The sequence below is a fragment of the Nasonia vitripennis genome (genome assembly GCF_009193385.2).
Source record: "Nasonia vitripennis strain AsymCx chromosome 1 unlocalized genomic scaffold, Nvit_psr_1.1 chr1_random0012, whole genome shotgun sequence".
NCBI lineage: Eukaryota > Metazoa > Arthropoda > Insecta > Hymenoptera > Pteromalidae > Nasonia > Nasonia vitripennis.
Window position 1 is genome coordinate 1,667,604 of NW_022279600.1, and position 15,999 is coordinate 1,683,602.

The window sequence follows — 15,999 nt, forward strand, 5'->3', positions numbered from 1 at the left end:
ACATTTGGTTACAGTGCTTTGTTTATGAGTTTTCCAGAAAATTACATTACCATAAAGTCTTATTACAAAGCCTGTTGTAGATTTTCTATCTACATTATCACCTGCATAATCAGAATCTACCATACAATCTAATATTTCGTTTTTCAAGTTATCACAATATGTCAATTTTAGATCTTTAGTTTTATACAGATATTTTAGGATTCTCAACGCATATTTATAATGTGTTTGGTCGTAGCAACTTTGGTATCGACTTAAATAATTTACGCTATACGCAATATCTGGCCTTGTGCCTGTACTAATGTATAATAATTCTCCTATCAAGTTTCTATATTTTATATTTTCATCAATTTCACTAGCTTGATCTAGTTTTAAATTTGACTCCATTGGAGTATCATATAATTTGGCTTTTTCTAAATTATATTTAGTGGCTAAAGATTCAATGTATTTTGTTTGACTTAAAGTCATTTTTTGTCTATCATTGCTATAATTTATATCAATACCTATATATTGGCTTATTTTGCCTAAATCTTTCATCACAAATCTTTGCATTAGACTAGATTTAACTTTATCTATTTTATTTTTATCTTTGCAACAAATTAGGAGATCATCAACAAAAACTAAAATATATATTGAATCTTTGTTCGTATTATTTACGTATAGACAGTAATCGTAGTTACTTCTCACAAAATTTAAGCTTTCGATAAATTTATTAAAACAATCGTACCAAGCTCTAGGACTTTCTCGCAGTCCGTATAATGCCTTTTGCAGTTTGCAAACTTTATTGTCACCTGTTTCGTAACCTTTTGGTTCATTTATATACACCTCGGTTTTTACATCACCGTTTAAGAAAGCTGTCTCTACATCCATTTGTTCTATAAATAAATTGTTTTTACAACTGTATGACAATAAAATTTTCAAAGTTTGCATTTTTCCTACGGGTGAATAAACATTATCTAAGTATTCCTTTTGTTGAAATCCTCTTACAACTAATCTCGCTTTATACATATTATTGTTTTTCTTTTTGTAGACCCATTTCACATCAATGACTTTTTTGTCTTTTGGCCTTTCAACAATTTGCCAAGTTTTATTTTTCATAAGACTATTGATTTCGGAATCCATCGCAATTTTCCATTGTTTATATTCATTTGAGTTTAACGCCTCCTCGAATGTATTTGGTACATTTGCATCAATATGATTTACATATATAAAATGAGTTACAGGATTTCCGTATCTATTTACAGGACTTTTCTTTCTATTAGATTTTCTTTGTACTTTTAAACTTGAATTATCATTTTCAGCAATATCAGAATTTAATTCATTTTCTCTACTTTCATAATTATCTATACGATTTTCGAAATTTATTTCATTACCCCTACTTGACTCGAGAGTCGAAGTATGGGTAAAAGAGTTTAGTTTGTTTTCTACATTTTCAGATTCGCTATTTTCCAAATCTCTATCTTTTTCATCATCAAGTTTTTCTAAGCAAATAATTTCTGTATTTTCTTCGACTACTTGTACATGTCTAGCATGAATAACTCTACCATTGACGAGAACTTTATAGCCATTTTCTACATAACCTACTAGTACACCTAATTTGGCTTTATCGTCCCATTTGCTTTTTCGCAGCGCTTCTGGTACTCGTACAAAGACTCGACTGCCATAAATTTTTAAATGATCAACATTTGGTTTTTTACCAAAAAATATTTCGTATGGCGTTTTATTTTTGGCTGTATTTGCAATTGTGCGATTTTTTAGATAAGCTACTGTTTTCATAATTTCAGGCCAATATCGCCTATGAATTTTTGCTTCACGCATTAAACATCTGCCCATATCCATTGCGGATCTATTATATCTTTCCGCTACTCCATTTAATTCATGGACGTACGGTGGGCATGGCAATAGTTCAATTCCTTTTGATTTTATAAAATCATAAATTTCCTTATTTAAATATTCTTTGCCATTATCACAACGTAATTTCTTAACTCGCTTACTAAATTTATTTTCTACTAAACTAACAAATTCTTTTAAACAACTGGCAGTCTCTGATTTATTTTTAATGCAGAAAATTCTAGTACACTTACTATAATCATCAATGAAAGTTACAAAATATTTTTCTCCCCCATAACCGATTGTGTTATGTGGACCATTTAAATCTGTGTGAATTAATTCTAAAATTTCCGTAGTTTTTGATCTATTATTTTCGAACGGTACATTTGCCATTTTACTCTCTATACAATTTCCACATTTCATTTCGACATTTTCTATTTTTTCTGGCAATCCTTTTACTAATTTATTTTTCACTAATTTGTTCAAATATTGAAAGTTAACATGACCTAATGCTCTATGCCATTTCTCTTTATCAGTTAATTTTAATGAATTTACAAACATTTGCTTATTTTCCTTTTCAATTACATAGCTTTTCATAAAATATAGATTATCCTTTTTGTTTGCGACTGCTATTAATTCTCTATTTTTATTGTAAATTTTGGCATCATCATTTTTTGCTACTACTGTATAATTTTCTGTGACTTTAGAGAAACTCAGTATGTTTTGTCTAATGCCTTGAACATAATAAACATTTTTTACGTCTACTTGTTTTTGATTGTAATAATTTTTAAAAAGTAATTTTACAGTTCCAATTTTAGTAGCTTTCAAACTTTTACCATCAGGTAATTTTACTTCTATAGGATTTTTTAAATATACGAATTTATCAAAATATTTATCATTATTTACAATGTGGTCTGTGCAGCCACTATCTAGTAACCAATTAATTTGACCTAAACTTTCGCTACTATTTTCTAACGCAGTTATCTGGTTTACCTCTGGGTTGCAGACCTGGGTCAGCCATGCTTCGGATGAGTAGTCGCCCTGTTGTTCGCCTGAAGATTTAGCTTTGGGTTGACCTTGACCTCTGCCTCGCTGATTGTCTCGGTAGTTGCCTCGGTTGAAGCCTCTGTTGAACCCTCTGTTGTAGCCTCGTTGATTTCCTCGTTGGTGACCTCGTTGACCTTGACTATATTGAGCACCTCGTCCTCGGTTGCTCTGCTGATGTGGTCTCGTACACTCGTTTATGAAGTGGCCAAATTTTCCACAGTTAAAACATTTGCCTTTGGTTTGTACCGCAAAGGTACTGGCATTACTTTTATTATCTGACTCAGCATTAGTCATATTTTTCTCTTTTATTTTCGACTTTACATAGTCTACTGTTCTTTGGTCTTCTGGGATAACATCTATAAAATCCCCAATGTAACTATAGCTTGGTGGTAAAGCTCTAAGTAGATATCTCAATTTTTCGACTTCTTCTAATTTCCCACCAGCTGATTTGAATTCATTAGTTACTTTTTCGAATTCTACAAAAAATTCTTCCACTGAATTATAATTATTTAATTTGATTTCTTCGATTTTTCCTCTGCATATAATTTGCAAAGCTGTTGATTGTGTTAAATACATTTTATCGAATTTTGTTATCATCGCGAGAGCTGTTTTACATTCACCGATGTATTCTAATTGTTTGTCTGAGATAGCACTAATTATCATAGTGCGAGCTTTTAAATCAATCTTTTTCCAATCATCTTCTTTGCCTTTATATTTATCAGGCATTTCATTTATTGCTGGTTCGTTGCACTCTTTATACTCTAACAGGATCATTAATCTAATTTTCCAACTGGAATAATTTGCACCATCAAACACTGGTATCATAATGTCTTCGATTTTCGCTTGCTTAGCCATTTCTTTTTCTTTTGCACTAATGCTCTCGTATACTTGATTTTTCAATTTAATAATCTTCTTGAGTGCTTTTAAAAATATTTTTCTAATTTGATTTCTTGATTCTTCTTTTAATTCAATATTTTTGGCTTCTAATCCGTCTTCTTGTTTTACTTTAGGCTTAAGCCACAAGTACATGTGCTTAACCTCTAATTTGCACGTGCTCTGAAATAGCACTTCACCACGTGTTTCACTCGCCGACTTTAATCTTCTTGCATCGCACTTAAATCTTGATTAGTTTTTAAAATTCTTTTAATTGTTGAGTAGCTGACGACTTTATCTACGTCACTGAGCTTATATTTTTCTTCTTTAACCCTTTTTGACCGGTTAATTTTCACTTGAAAATCTTCTTCTATCGACAGACGTTTCTATGCAAAAATTCGAATATCAATGCTTCACATGCATATAATTTCTCCAGATATTTTCTTCTTTAATTTCACTGTTCAATTTTTCACTGTGCGATTTACTTTTTTTTAACAATAACCGTTAACTACTTTCCACGTGGCTTTTCTTCTAACCTCACTTAGTTTTACACTACATATCTCTCATGTCACTCATATGAGTAGACATGCGGGATAAAATATAAATACCAACCACGCTCTGCTACCATGATGAAAAAGGTTGGATCAATAAACAACAACTTGAGGTTAATTTATTGTTAAGTATATTGTAAAAGGCTTGAGAGCCTAGTCGGCGGCACGTCTGCTCACATCGGAGTCTTACAGGCAAGAGAGAGAGTGTATTGTAGAGTACAGCATAGTCTGCTCTACACACGGAATATGATATAATACGTAATAGGCGATTAGAGTATAGCGCGAGACATGCGCGGTTCGTCAGCTCTCGCGTGAGCTCGTCTCAATGTACAAAATCGCAGTTGACCAATAGATGGCGCGACGTGTACCATTTTGGTACTGATAATCAAGATTATAATACTTACTATATTACAACAAGAGGTATAAATCATTTGACAATCATCTTAAACGTGAGACAGATATGGCCGGGGATTCATACATTTCTCAAAATTGTAACGATAGCTCCAAAACTTGGACCTTGCTACGGAAATTTAGAATTGTCAGACGTAATCTCAAATCTCCATGACACCTATTCTCTAAAGCCGATCGTTTGATCAAGTATTATTATATATCAAGTATATTCGTCAGTGACCTGTTCGCATCCTGCATGCTATGATGCCACGTTAAACGATATTCTTGCGGACATGCCTGATGCAAGTCAATCATTATTCAGCTTTAGCCCAATCAGTCGTATTGAGGTTCATCAGACTATATTGTCCTGTCTCCCTAAAGCAAATAGTCGTAGTTGTGATGCGCTTTCTCTTGATTATTTTAGGGATTCTTGGGCGTCAATTGTGCCGTTTCTGACAAGCTTATTTAACCTCTCGATTACCAGATGCAGATATTCCGACATATGGAAAATGTCTCTGATTGTGCCCCTTAACAAAGTAGCTACTCCAACTTCTACCACGGAGACTAGACCAATTGCAAAACTGCCACTTTGCCAAGCTATTTGATTTTATAATTACTAGGCTAGTCATCGACTTCCTTGAATCAAATTCGCTTACTTCCCCTCTACAATATAGTTTTAGGAGTTGTTACAGTATCGAAACTGCGCTATTAAAAGTTACTGATGATGTTCGTCGTGGAGCTGAATGAGGCCTAGTCACATTTTTGCTTCTATTTGACTTTAAGAGGGCATTTGAATCCATAAATCATGCCTATTTTCTCGCAAAAATGAAAGACTTAAAATTCTCCAAGGAGTCCATTATCTGGTTTCATTCCTACCTTACTGGACGCTCCAAAGCGGTTATAGATCTAGATGGTACAATATCTAGTTTCATGCCTAACACCTGAGGTGTACTTCAGGGCTCTACGCCTGGACCTACAGTGTTTCTCATTTTCATCAATGGTATTATATCGGCGCTGAATCATTGTAAATCGTCTTGCATGCTCTTTGCTGATAATTTACAACTAGAAAAGAACGCTCGCTTCGCTCGCGATTTACATATTGATTAAAATGATATTCAATAATTCGATGTGTCATTATTAAATATACTGTTAAATATTAGATGTATCTTCGATGATAATTAATTTTTGTAGAACGTTTTTGAAATGGTTTAATTAAATTGTCGGATTGAAAAATTGAATTGGATTGAAAGACGGGAAACCAGATATTTTTATAACAATAACATGTAATCCAAATTGGAAGGAAATTCAAAAGAAATTATTATTGTATGAAAGCACAATAGATCGCCCTGATTTAATCTCAAGTCTTCCATAAAAAAGTTAAAATTTTAAAAACCGAACTACTAAAAAGTAATATTTTTGGTAAAGTTAAAAGTTATGTTTACGTAATAGAATTACAAAAAAGTATGTTATTATGGTCATAGCAATGATAAATTTCGAGATACTGATCAAATTGATGTTATCATAAGTGCTGAAATACCAAATGAAAATGAATATCCAAGATTATACAATATAGTAAAAAATAATATGATACGCGGTCCCTGTGGATCACAAAATAAAAATTGTGTTAGTATGAATAAAGATAAAACATCCTGATGGTTTCTTACCGACGATGAAAAAATAATAATAAAATTACGTTTTTAAAACATAGGATTGCAGATAACAGTTTTGTCGTACCATATAATCCATATGTTATCTGGTCATGCTACTTGGTGTTCCTGGCTGATCTAACCACCCGGAGACAATCCTCGAGCTATATTTAAACTTCCTGCTGTCCTGGTTGGCGTTCCTGGCTGCTTGAACCACGTCTAGATGATCTTGGAGCTGGATTCATGCTTGCTGGGATTATTGAATGATGTTATTGGATACTTTAACCACTTTAATATGGCTCTCGAGATAGGTTTATACTATCAGACATGGTAATATTCAAAATATTACAATGACTTGTACTGTATGTTTAATTAATAACATATCATTAATAAGTTTTAATTTGAAATGCAGTGTGCATGTTATCAGTTTTTTAAATAGATATCTTTTCTTGCTTAAGGGTACCTTAACAGTGATTATTAATATATTGCTAGTTTTCTGTTTGTAGATATAAACTATGTGACTGAAAAACATTTTTTGACGTTGTTATTCTAAAAGATCAGTGGACTATCAATAATTATTTGTGAGAAAACTTTGTAATATATTTTCCTGTGTGTCTAGGTGTACGAGCAATGCTGCATTCATTAGCATCGTAGTCTACTGCATGCACCAGAGTATAACTGAAGATATTATTGACGTTGGTATCTGAAGTATCGGAATCTTAGAGTTGGAAAAAAGCTTCATCAAGACTCTGGCTGGAGGGGAGCGGTATAATTAAGGGCACTGGTCTCATGCCTGATCATCGATAACACTGGATCTTTGTTAGTGTGTAACTTTCAGGTACAATATGTTCTATATAATTTAAATACATTTCATGTGATTAATATAATTTTTATTTTTGCAGATGCAGTGTTTCTAAGTATGTATAACCATGCATTTAGTGCATAAATGGTTTCACTTAGAATATTATTTACATTGCAGAGGTTATTTTTTGATTTTAATTTTATCCTTTTTTTTAGGTGAAAAAATTAAACATAATAGTAAGCAGTTGCAGCAAGGGATAATATTTTCAAGAGGATTACATGGAACAAAATAGAAGATTTTTATTAATTAGTCCAGCCAAGATTTGATTTAGTAGTAGGGCATAATTTATAAAATTGATTGTTTAGAGTATAGCCTTAGTTTAGAGGGACATGTCAGGTTTCTCAGAGCCTTTCTTCAATCTGAGTTATTTTCATTATTATTAAGTTTAGGTTTTCTAGTTCAGTACAATATACTCAAATTTTGGAAGTAAATTGTGCTGATTCAATTTAAAAAATATCAATTATCTGTTGTCAAATTTCATGCGCTTATTGCGAGTTTATACAATTACGTTTATGTTGTCTTATTTATATACATGTACGAGATAATGTTCAGAATTTAACTATAAGCTCATAATAATAAGGAGATATCCCTACAAAACTTAGGGCCTGTAGGCGCGTCGCATCTAGATCGTTATTAAACTATTTCTATCAAAAATCGTTTTTGAGGCTTTGTTTTGCATCAAAGCATTTACAAAATATATTTGCTTTGGTAATAAGCAAAAAACCGTTTTAGCGATTTTTGGAGGTGACGACATTCTGCGCATTTGTGCAGGATTAAGCCCAAAATAAATTTTGCACCTTACTATTATGAGAGGAGTTCGCACACAAATGTTTAGCCTGCTTGAATAAAGTTTTTCAGAGATAATCGTGTAACACCAAAATTTTTATTCAAAAAAAAAAAAACGCCAAAAACAAATTGTGCCCGCATTAAAAAAAAAACATAGACAATCGGGATTTTGAAAAATCAGTTTTTGGATTTGTGCGAGAGGAGACTGCTCCCAAAATATCAGCCTGATCGGTCGAAAATTGCGTGAGATATCGCATCTCACACATTTTTCGACGACAAAAATATAAGACACTTCCTTTTGCAGAAAAAGTTATTGTAACATCTGTTGACTTTAGACAAACCCTGCCTATAGTACGGCATAGAAACAGAACAAACATCTTTGAAACATGTGTTAAAAAGAGTTTTTTATGGTAAAATTTTCAAGACTATCATTAAGTGAGAATCTACAATTACAAAATCCATATAATAAATTTAAAAATTGGTTACTTGCTATAGATGAAAACAAAAATATGACTCAATATAAATTACAAAATAATATAAGAAAAATACCAAAACAATTTATTTGTGAAAATGATTTTATGACACAAATTTTTGGACATAAAATTGATCCTGATGATTCGGCATTAAAAAATAAAGTGATATTGTCACCGTTAAATTCTAATATACTAAAAATAAATAAAAGTATAGTTGAAAGAATATATACTATAATATATACTTTAGTGATGATCGAATCCAAAGTGACGCAGATGACAAAAAACACGATACTTATAGAGTTTTTGGATTTATAAACACCTAATGGATTGCCACCACATGAATTAATATTAAAAAAAGGTGCAATAATTAGTAAACAAAAATTGAACGACGAAATAAAAATTTACACAAAAAATATAGTCTATTCTGAAATAGAGGTTAGGGAGCGCTCGCTGAGAGAGGACGCGAGTTAAGAAGCTCCAGCTAAAAAGGCGATTTTGCAAAAGAAATAGACGATTAAAGAAGGATAGTTAGTCAGGAAAAGTGAGAGAATTAATTAAAAAGCGAGGGAAAGTGAAGGCGGAAAAAAGAAAGAAGATTGGTGTTAGGAAAGTGAAAAGAAAAAAGTCAGGAAGGAAGAGGTTAAGAACGCCACAAAAATGTCGGATACGGGAGAAACAAAGAGCCCAGAAAGTAAGATAGGAGAGACGAAGGAAGAAATCAGATGACCGAGAGGAAGGCCGAGGAAAGAAGAAAAAGCAAAAGAACAGGCAGGGCAGATGAGAAGCTACTTAGAAAACGGCAACTGCGGATATCAAGTAGCATTCGGCACGAGGAGAAGAATAGAGCACTCACCGGTAAACGGAAAAGAAGGCGATTCTGGCAAGATTCACGAAGAAGGGAAAGTGGACGATGAAAGAAACCGGGGGAGGAAGGAGAAGAATGAGGAAGAAGACGAGGTAGTCGAGGAGTCATCGGAAAGGACAAAAACAGCAGGGGCATCGGAAACAGGGACAACGGTAGCGGGAACAACGGCGACAGTGGAGGGTAAGGAGACGACAGTACCGGCAGAGGCAGAGATACCAGCAGGGGACAAAAAGAAAGAAAATGTGGGAAAGTTATCAACAGAGGATGCCACGGGAACGGGAGCAGAGTCGATAACGGAAGAACTAGCGGTAGTACGTAAGATAATTAAGGACCTAGAAAATAAGATAGATAGGGAAAAAGATTATTAGAGAAAGAGATGAACGAGATGAGGGAAAAAGTAAGGCTAGAGAGAATAATAATCAATGAGGATTTGAGAAGAGATATAGAGCTGGTTAAAAAAGAAAGAATAATGGATAAAAACAGAATGAATGAGCTTGAATTAGTGATAGAAGAGTTGTTAGAAAATGGGAGGGACACATTGGGAAAAGAACAGAATGTCGAAAATAACAATAATAATAATGAGGAAAAAGAGTCGGTGCGCGGGGACGGAGCACGCGAAAAGGAAGAGGGCGAGTTAGATATTGAAAACAGCGAGGAAGAGAATAATAATAATAATAATAATAAGGGAGGAGGTCTAGGAAATATAAAAAGGGATTATTTGAAGGTTATGCTAGAGAAGTTAGGGGAAGGAGAATTAGAATAGGAACTGGCAGAGAGAAAAAACAGAAAGAAAAACATATTTATTAGGGGAGTAAGAACGGTAGGGGTTAGAATAAAAGAGGAAATTAAGGGAATTATAAAAGAAAAACTAGATGAGGCTATTTATATAAAGAAAGTGAGAGCGATAGGGGGTGGATTAGTAGTAGAGTTAGAGTCTATGGAAAATAAAATAGAAGTGATGAGAAAGAGGGGCATGTTAAAAGGGATGAATGTGTGGATAGAAGATGATCTAACGGAAAGAGAAAAGGAGATACAAAATTGGCTAAAAATGATTGCAGAAGAGAAAAGGGGAAGAGGGCTAGAAACGCAGGTAGGATATCAGAAAATAAAAGTAAATGGGTGTTGGTATGAATGGAGCGAGAGATGCAAGCGAAGAAGGGTAGGATAGAAGAAACAGGAGAAGGGGGGTCTCGGAAATTTCGGAAATAAGGGAGAGAAGGAGGAGGGGATAAAAATAGTGTCATGGAATGTAGCGGGAATTAGTAAGGCGAGGGAGGCCAAAGAGTAACTAGAGAAATTTGAGATATTAGCGTTGCAAGAAACGTGGCTAGAAAAAGATAGAGAGAGGGATTGGATTAATAGATAAGGGAAAAACTACAAGTGGAAAGTCAAAGCAGCTATAAGACTGAACAAGAAAGGGAGAGGAATGGGGGGAGTGTTAGCAGGAGTTAAGAATAATATAAAAACGGATAGCATGGAGGATTGGGGGTATGGAATAATTATAAGAGGAATCGATTTAGAAGAAGAGCGAAAACTAAATGTGATAGTAGTGTACATAAATAGAGAAATAGATGCAGCTCTGAAAGAGTTGAAAGAGATAACAGAAGGAATGTTAGAGAAAGGAGAACAGATCATTATAACAGGAGATTTTAATGCAAGAATAGGAGACTGGCAGATAGGAAAAGAAGGGGAAAAAGAAAGAAGTAGAAACTCAAGAGATGAAGTTGTTAATGCGGAGGGGAAGAAGCTTGTAAACTTCTGTGAAGAAGTAGGATGCGTAATAAAAAATGGCTGTACAAAGGGGGATTGGGAGGGGAAACAAACGTTCATAGGAGGGACAAGTTACTCAGTGCTTGACCTGGTGGTAGAAAGAGAAAACGAGAAAGGTAGTGTAATAGAAGAAGTGATAGTTAGAGAGAGAATAGAGTCTGACCATTTACCGGTAGAAATTATATTAAGGGGAGTAAAGAAGGATAATGGAAATTTAGAGAGAGATAGGCATAATAAAAATAGAGAGAAAAAACTGAGGTGGGTAGAAAATAGAGGGAGGGAAAACAGAGAAAGAATGGAGAAAAAAACGGCGGAGATTGACAAAGAAGTAGGAGGGATTCAAGGTAGATGGGAGAGACTCTTAGAAGCTATTAAGGATGTGCGTAAGGAATTAAAACTTTCAAGAAATCAGGGGGAGAAATAGGAAAGGGGGAAGATATAGAAGTATTTGAACAGAAAAGAAAAGCATGGAGGGCATTAAAAAAGTGGGTTAAAACTAGGGAGGATAAAGATAGAGAGATGATGAAAGAGGAAAAAAGCAAACTCAAGATATTGAGGGAAACAAAAAAGAGGAGGAAAAAACTAGGAAATGGAAGAGGTTAGAAAATAGTAATGGGATGCAGGAATTTTGGGAGGCATTCGACCAGTTCAGAGGGAAGAGAAAAAAGAAGGGAGGAGGAATAAAAAAAGAGGAATGGGTGGAACATTTCAAAAAGCTGCTAGGGGCCGAAGATCAAGAGGTAGAGGGAGATGAGGATGGGAATAGAGAAGTAGAGGCGGGAGAGGGTATAGAGGAGGAAGGGATAGAAGAGTTAAATCAGGATATTAGCGTAGGAGAGGTCAAAATAGCATGGGGTCAAATGAAGAGTAAAAAAGCGGCATGAGAAGACGGGTTGTTAATAGAGTTCGTAAAAGGGTTACCGCCAAGTTGGATGGAGGAGTTAACAGAAATTCTAAATGGAATATTCAACGAAGGAAAAATGGTAGAGGGATGGGAGAAAGCTAGGATTTTTCCAATACACAAGAGGGGAGAGGAAGAGGTTGTTAAAAATTATAGGGGAGTCTCACTTTTAGATGTAGGATACAAGATTATAACGAATATTTTGGCAAGGAGATTGAGGGGATGGTTGGAAAAGAGCGAGGGGTTAAAGGAGAGCCAGGCAGGTTTTAGGAAGAAAAGAGGAACTAGAGATCACATTTTCGTGCTAAATAGTTTAATTAATAATAGGATAAAAGAAAAGGGAAAGAAATTATATGTGGGCTTCGTTGATTTTAGAACAGCATTTGATACGGTAAACAGGGAAAAAATGATGGAAAAAATAGAAAAAAGGGGGATAAAGGGAAGGTTTCTAAGAATGATAAGAGGTATATACCGAAATACGGAAAACGAAGTGATAACGGAAGAGGGAATCTCGGAGAAATTTAGAACACAAAGGGGGGTAAGGCAGGGGTGTCCGATGAGCCCAACTCTTTTCAATATATATATATATATATATATATATATAGAAGACTTGGAGGATCAGTGAGTTAAAAGGAAAGAGGAAGGAACAGTTATAGGGAAAGAGAAAATCTACTGTTTGAAATTCGCGGACGATGTAGCCATGGTGTCGGATTCGAGGGAAGGGTTACAAGAGATGCTTTATAGTTTGGAGAAATATAGTGCATACAATGGGTTAGAGGTAAATACTCAAAAAACGAAAATATTGGTAATTCAAAAAGGGGGAGAAGGAAAAAGGCTGAAAAATGGAAATATAATGGAGAGGAACTGGGAATTGTTAAGGAATATAAATATTTAGGTTTCTGGTTCAACTCGAGAGGGACAGTGGGGACACGGGTAAGAAAAATGACGGTGAAAGTTAGGAAAGCAATGAATACGGTGTGGGGAATTTGGAAAAGGGCGAGGTTAGATAATCTAAAGGGGAGATTGTATTTGATGGACGAAATAGTGAAATCAGGATGTTTTTATGGAGCAGAATTATGGGGATGGGAAAGGTGGGAATAGGTAGAGAGGGTACAAGGATGGTACGTGAAAATGGCTCTAGGGGTAAATAGAAACACACCAGACTATATCTGGAAAATGGAGGTAGGTAGAACTAGCTTAGAAATAGAATCGAGAAAAAGAGCAGGGAATTATTTGATAGAAATAATAAAAATGGAAGAGGGAAGGTCGCCAAAAATATGCTTGTTAGAGGAATTAAGGAATTTGAAAAATGGATATCCGTCGGAATGGGGAAGGAAAAGGCTGGTGAAAAAAGAGGTGGGAGATGGAGAGAGCTTAGACTGGTTGCGAGAAGGGAAGGAAATTGAAGATATAAGAAGTAAATTAGAAGAAGGGAGAAAAGTCAAGGAAGAACAGGAAGTACAGAGGAACTAGAGTAAAATAGAAAAGTCAAATTTCTGTAGGAATTACAAGGAATGTAAGGAAAAGCTAGGAGAGGAGGAATATTGGGAAGTTAAAAAATGGAACGGGGACACAAAGGAACAATGGGCAAGGTTAAGATGTGGGAGTGTGGGGAGGGGAAAAGAAAAGGGGTTTCAGGATAGTAAATGTAGGGTCTGCAAGGAAAAAGAGGAAAGCGTAGAACATATATGGATATGCGGAAAAGCAAGAGAGAAAATGGAAGAAGAATGGATAAAAGAAATTGAGGAATTAGGGTTAACTGGGGAGGAGGAAGAAATCAGGAGGAGTCTGAGCAGGACACTGAAAGGAGAATTAAAAGAAAGAATGTGTAGATATAGCAGGAGATTTGAGGAAGAAGCCAGGGCAAACACTGAGAGGGAGTAATGGAAAGATAGAGAGAAAGAAAAAGGGAAGGGGTAGATAAGAAGCGAAAAAGCGAGCGACATTGTAGATATTGTAAATAGCGTTGGAAAATGTAAAAAAAATGTAAATACGGAGAAGGTAAAAAGGAGCAGCTAAGAAAGGGGTTGAGTATAAGTAGTTATAAGTGAAAATGTAAGAGAAAGAGACAAGGGCGTAAATGTAAAAAGAGAAATCTGTACATTGAAAATAAACTATAAATAAATAAAATAAATAAATAGTCTATTCTGAAATATTCAGAAATAAATTATATTAATTCTAAAACATTACTAAAATATAGAGTATCTTTTGATTGATTAAGTAATCGCTACTAATACAACAATACTAAAGTATAAATTATGTATTGATTTGCTGAGAACTCTTCACTATTAGTACATTACTGAAATCTGCGTCATCTCCACTAACAGTACATTACTAAAATTTAAGTTATTTATTAATTGGCTGAGTAATCGCCATTGATTATACATAATTGAATTATAAATCATATATTGATTGATTAGCTAAGTAATCGCCATTAATTATGAATTGTTAAAATATTACTTTTCTATCAATCTGCTAAATTATCTTCACTAATAGTACATTACTAAAATTTAAATTACATATTAAATAACTAAGTTATCACTGAAAACTAAATATCATATGTCATATTGATAATTGTAAATAAAATAAGAATTCAACGTAATTATATTAAAATTAGAAATGTAAATATTGGCCAAATAATCGTCACAGAAACTATATTCAAAATTCAAATGTTAGATATACTTAATAATAAATTGTATTAATATTAAATCAGTAATCGTTAAGTTTTTTATGTAGCGATATATTAACACTATCATAATTTATATATATGTATACAGGGTGAGTCATTTTAATCTTTAATCTCAATTATCTCGTTGGCAAAGCATGCCAGCGAAAAAAGTTTCGGATAAAAGTTTTAGGATTTTTCCCTGGCTATCTGATGATGACCTTGACAATGTCATTGAGCGTGACCTACAAGGTCATTTGAAGGTCAAGTCGATTTTTTCAAATAGAAACCCCTACTTTTGGCACCAGAAATGGAAAGAGCGGGAAATTTTACGTTTGAATATGCCCTTGCCTTGACCTTGAATGCAATGGTCAAGGTCATTGGCCATGCCGATAACAGTACAACTGGTTAGCTGAACTCGAATGCATTCAAGGAGAAAATGTTACCCACAAAAGTTTCAGTTTTCTCCCCGGCTGACGAATGGTCATCTTGACCCTGTCGTTAAACAGGATCTTCCAGGGCATTTCAAGGTCAAGTTGATTTTTTGGAATGGAAACCCCTACTTTTAGCCCCATAAATGAAAAGAGAGTGACATGCGTTCAAAAATGAAAAAATTTTCAATATTTCCAGAAATTTTCAATATTTTCTAAAATTTTCGTAATTTTTTCAGTTTTCAAAAATTTTCAAAGTCATTCCATTATTTTGTATTGGTGTCAATTTTCAAAATTCTTGATGTAGTTAAGTCATTCCATTATTTTGTATTAGTGTCAATTTTTGAGAGTGAACTACTCTTAACAGTTATGTAGATAGCAAATTAGTGCAGAAAAGCTTAATCGTGTTTTTTACTTCTTGTAAATCGATAATTATTATTGAAAAAAATCTGTTTCCCTGTTTACTGGTCTGTAACAAATTATTTTGATTTTGATCATGGCTGATTATGGTCCCAACGAAATCGTTGATATGATCATGATTTTGGGAGAAAGTCGAAATAATTATGCAGCAGCTACCAGACTTTATGCTGAACGCTATCCCAATAGGGGACACCCAAGTAATGTTACTATTCAAACCTTAACTCAGAGAGCTCGAAATGGAGCTTTTGTTCGTCAACGCCGTCATCATGAATACGACGAAAACGATCCTCGTGTTATTACCATTCTAGCGATTATTCATCTTGATCCTCACATTAGTACTCGACAAATAGAAAGAGAAATAGGTATACCTCAATCAACAGCATCCCGAATATTGAGAGCGAGAAGATATCATCCTTATCACATAACATTAACACAACAGTTAACTCCAAATGATATGATTTTGCGAGTACGTTTTTGTCGATGGGCAATACG

General features: G+C 34.3%; 1 protein-coding gene across 5 annotated transcripts in view; it reads left to right on the forward strand.

The window, feature by feature from the left end:
* Positions 1–15,999, forward strand: part of LOC100117164 (protein DDI1 homolog 2) — a 361,675-nt gene that overhangs the window by 51,461 nt on the left and 294,215 nt on the right. The window contains exons 1-2 of one of the 5 annotated variants that reach the window (XM_031921525.1): positions 6,402–6,664; positions 6,954–7,172. The exons of 2 other annotated variants lie outside the window; for them this stretch is intronic. The gene's annotated coding sequence lies outside the window, so the exon portion shown is untranslated. Of the gene's footprint in view, positions 1–6,396; positions 6,665–6,953; positions 7,173–15,999 lie in introns of those variants that run through there. 2 more of the 5 variants (XM_032601403.1, XM_032601405.1) reach the window with 2 other exon arrangements.